Source organism: Mustela nigripes, unplaced genomic scaffold (genome assembly GCF_022355385.1).
Source record: "Mustela nigripes isolate SB6536 unplaced genomic scaffold, MUSNIG.SB6536 HiC_scaffold_2280, whole genome shotgun sequence".
Taxonomy (NCBI): domain Eukaryota; kingdom Metazoa; phylum Chordata; class Mammalia; order Carnivora; family Mustelidae; genus Mustela; species Mustela nigripes.
In genome coordinates, this window is record NW_026741687.1 from 1 (window position 1) to 4887 (window position 4887).

General features: G+C 37.8%; 1 pseudogene; it reads left to right on the forward strand.

Annotated features, from left to right (window-relative positions):
- The first annotated feature begins 3799 nt into the window (after positions 1-3799).
- On the forward strand, positions 3800-4783 carry LOC132008940 (fibroblast growth factor receptor 1-like; annotated as a pseudogene).
- Positions 4784-4887: the final 104 nt, after the last annotated feature.

The window sequence follows — 4887 nt, forward strand, 5'->3', positions numbered from 1 at the left end:
AGTAGTTTTATTCATAACTGACAAAAGCTTGGAAGCAACCAAGATATCCTTCCATAGGTGAAAGGTCAAATAAAGTGTAGTACATGAAAACAATGGAATATTATTTAGTGCTAGAGAAATGAATTACCAAGCCATGAAAAGATATGGATATAAATATTTAATAAATATTTGATTTTAGGCTTCTACCAGTCTATCAATAGCATTAGTATATTTTAACAGTGAATGCTCAGCATTCATGAATTTACCTAATAAAATATTTTGGGCTCAATATTTTAAATACTTCAACCTCTATGATTATATTCCTAATAATTTTGAATTGGGGTAAAGAAATCTTAATTTTTTGTAACTTGTTTCTTATTGCAAAAGAGCTCAATGAAATTTTAGAAAATAAAAATTTACAGAAAACAAGTTTAGTTTACTATTGCCAAATAATTTAAAACTTTATCTTACATTCAAATACATATATTTTTCTAAATTGATTTATATGCTACTAAAACCAAAAACTTTTAGTTACACTAGATTTCATATCATGTAATCAATGCCAGAAAGCCATCTGGCAATGATTTGTCTTAAATAGAGTTAAGATGGATGTTATTACAATGCAAGATGGAAACATAGATAGTATAACAATTGGGTGTTACATAACTTTTCTGTTTTGTATCAAGTTACTAATCTACAAAAGGCTTTTATCGGTGACAGACTTGGGAATTTAACAAAACTTTTAAACTAGCATGTGTGACTCATTCCTAGAAAACAACACAATCAATAACACTTTATTTAGATTAAATCATGACTATTTCTCCATTTGAATAAAAAGGTAGCAACCCCAATAAGTTTATTGAACATGAAAAGTTGAAATGCTATAATGTTCCTAAGGATTTAAATGATCCAGTCATGAATTACAAAAAAAGGATATAAATTACCAAAGTGTTTGTATAATTTAATGTACAACTGCCCATTATTGTACAATAGTGTAGGCCTGTACAAGAACTCTATAAAAGAACTCCACTTCTAAACTGTGGAAAATATGTTCCCTTTCCCCCTATATACAACTATTAAGCCATTCATTTAGCTTTTAAAATATCCACTTAATACAGGCTTTTTACTCATTTGAACAGGCAGAAGGGCTCTATTCTTATTGCTTACATCTGAAGGATAGAGTTCTAGGGTAAGAGGTAAAGCCCATAAAGGAGCCCAATAATAACAAGAAAATACAGTTTAGTGAGCCCTTACAATCTGCCAGCTACCTTTCTGAGAATACTTCAATTAATAAAACATATAAAATACCTGACAACAAAGAGCTTACATTCTTTTGATATATAATAGTGAAATAAACCAATAATAGAGGGGCACCTCGGTGGCTCAGTCCATTGAGTGACTGCCTCTGGCTTGGGTCATGATTTCAGGGACCTGGGATCTAACTCCCCAGCAGGCTTTCTAGGCAGTGGGGTGTTTTCTTCTTCCTCTGTGCCCCCTCCCAATTCTCTCTCTCTCTGTCTCAAATAAGAAAATCAACCAGTAATAGAATAATAATTGATGGTTGATGGTGATAAGTGTTACAAAGAAATACAAGAAAGGTAAAAGCCATTGGAGAATGCTGGGATGAAAGTTAATTTTATTTTGTGTTGGGTGGCTATATCTCATTTATGAGATGCTATTTGCACAAAGACCCTGGAAGTAAAGGAGGGTGTTATGCAAATATTAAAGAAAAAGATTGCTCTAGGCAGAGCATGTAAGTATAGAGACTTTTTGTGAACAGCTGGTCTGTTACTTTTGAGGAAAAGCAAGGAGGCCAATGAGGAGTTCATAGTGGTGGAGAGAGGAAGAAAGTATTGATGTATGACCTTCTAGTACATTGAAATGCCTTCAGTTTTTATTTAATATGAAAGGGGAAGATACCAAAAGATTTTCCCATCCAAGTACTAACCAGGCCCGACCCTGCTTAGCTTCCGAGATCAGACGAGATCGGGCGCGTTCAGGGTGGTATGGCCGTAGACAAGATTTTCAACAGCAGAATAATATCATCTGACTTGATTTTTAGGTGAAGTTGCTGTACCAAAATAAATTTGCAGGGAGAAAGGAGTGCAGTATGTGTGGAAGTGGGGTTATCAATCAAGTCAATAATTCAGGAACATATGATGGTGTTTTTAGCATGCTGGGTGGTAATAGAAGTGGTGAGGTGTGGTTTTTATTTGTATATATTTTGATGGTGAATATTCTGGTGAACAGGATGGGGTATGTGCAGGACAGACAATATCAACATTTATTTTACCTGCACAAACAGAAGGGTGGAGTCTTCATTCCCTGATATGGAGAGAACTCTGAGTTCAAATGTTCTTTCTGATTAAATGGCATAGTGATGATGAGGATTTAGTCAGAGAAAGAGAACAATAAGCATAGTGTTAAGTGGTAAGACATTATAATACATTTGAACATCAAAACACATTGTGTTGGATCTTCTGTTTATGTGAGTAAATAAATAAATAAAGCTTCCTGGGGTTCTGATAGAGGTAAAGAAGACTACTATATGATCCAAAGGGGCACGTGCACCAAATGTTTATAGCAGCAATATCCACAATAGCCAAACTATGGAAAGAACCTAGATGTCCATCAATAAATGAAATATATATATATATAACAATGGAATACTATGCAGCCATCAAAAGAAATGAAATCTTGCCATTTGCGATGACATGGATGGAATTAGAGGAATTAGAGCAAAATAAGTCTCTCAGAGAAAGACACTATCATATGATCTCCCTGATATGAGGAAATTGAGGTGCCATGTGGGGGGTTTGGGGGACAGGAAAAGAGTAAATGAAACAAGATGGGATCGGGAGGGAGACAAACCCTAAGAGACTCTTAATCTCACAAAACAAACTGAGAGTTGCCGGAGGGGGTGGGGAGGGTAGGGAGAGGGTGGTGGGGTTATGAACATTGGGGAGGGTATGTGCTGTGGTGAATGCTGTGAAGTGTGTAAACCTGGTGATTCACAGACCTGTACCCCTGGGGCTAATAATACATTATATGTTAATTTAAAAGAAAAGAAGAAGAAGAAGAAGAAGACGACGACTACTATAAATCCAATGCTATGGTTTTCAGCAAAGAGTGTGTAATCAGGCATATTTTATTAAAGTAACCAAGTAAAATGTTGGTCGAAAATTGGAATAACAGAAAACATAAAAATCAGAGATTTTAAAAAGAGATATGGGACAGTGTAGAAAATATACTCAATGATATTATAATAGTGTTATATGGTGAGAGATGGTGGCTATATTTGTAGTGATCATAGAATAATGTATGGAGATATTGAAAACCTGAAACCAATGTAACACTGAATATCAACTATACTCAAATAAAAAAATAGTAAAAATACAACATTTTAATTTAAAAAGATAAAAAGAGAGACAAGAATTGGAAACGTGAATTTCAAAAAGACTAAAGATGAGGCTAAGACATACTTTGAACTTGAGGAGAACACCATTTTGAAAATTCTTCTCATTTTGAGAAAACTCAAATGAATCAATACCATAAAAGAACCCATTTTAACTGAGAGATGTAATGAATGCTCAAGAAATAATTTTATGACAGGATAATTCTTCCCTATGGAACAGCATACAGAAACCAGGGGAAACACCTGGAAGCAAAATAAACTATACTGAAAATAAGAACTAGGAAAAATATAAATGATGAAAGATAAGAAAATTAGACCTGCGACAGAGACCTAGTGAAGAGAAGTTTTAGCTTGTGGTTTAATGTTTTTGAAGATAATCTAGAGTTCATAACTGCCTTGAGACAGGCTGGTTGTAGGCAGTTTAGGCAGACCCCTAAGACAGGCCTACTTTGGGCAGGTGGTGTTGGAGGAGGCCATTGGGCTAGACAAGGACAAATCCAACTATTTGACTAAAGTGTCTGTAAAGATGTTGAAGTCAGATGCAACAGAGAAAGACCTGTCAACCCTAATCTCAGAAATGGAGATGATGAAGATGATTGGACAGCACAAGGACACCATCAACCTGCTGGGTCCTGCACACAGGACGGTCCTTCGTACACTCTCATGGAATATGCCTCCAAAGACAAAATACAGGAGTACCTGCAGGCCCAGAGGCCTCCTGACCTGGAGTACTGTTACAATATCAGCCACAATGCAGCAGAGCAACTCTCCTCCAAGGACCTGGTATCCTTTGCCTATCATGTAGCCTGAGGCATGGAGTACCTTGCCTCCAAGAAGTGCATACACCAAGACCTGGCCACCAGGGATGTGCTGGTGACAAAGGACAACATGATGAAGATCTCAGACTTCAGCCTTGCCAGAGATATCACCACATCAATTACTATAAAAAGACAACCAACTGTGGACTGCCTGTGAAGTGGATGGTCCCTAAGGCCATGTTTGACCAGATCTACATCCACCAGAGTGACTTCTGGTCTTTTGGGGTGATTCTGTGTGAAATCTTCACTCTGGAAGCCTCCCATATCCTGGAGTGCCTGTGGAGGTGGTTTTCAAGCTGCTGAAGGAGTCATTTGATGGATAAGCCAATAAGTGCACCAGAGAGTTATATACAATAATGAGGGGTGGCTGGCATGTGGTACCTTCAAGCTGCTGGTAGAAGACCTGGATCATACTGTGGCCTTGACCTCCAACCAGGAGTACCCGGACCTGTCCTTGGCCCTGGAACAATACTGCCTATGCTTTCCCAACACCCAAAGCTCCATCTGCTTCTCAGAGAAGAATTCTACCTTCTCTCATGTGCCGTTGCCCAGGGAGGCCTTTCTGCCCTGACACCCAGCCCAGCTTGCCAATGGTGGACTCAAATGACTAGTATCCCTATTACTCCTGTCCAGATTCCGTCATAAGCTGTAACCCTTACCCCCCACCCTCCCTGC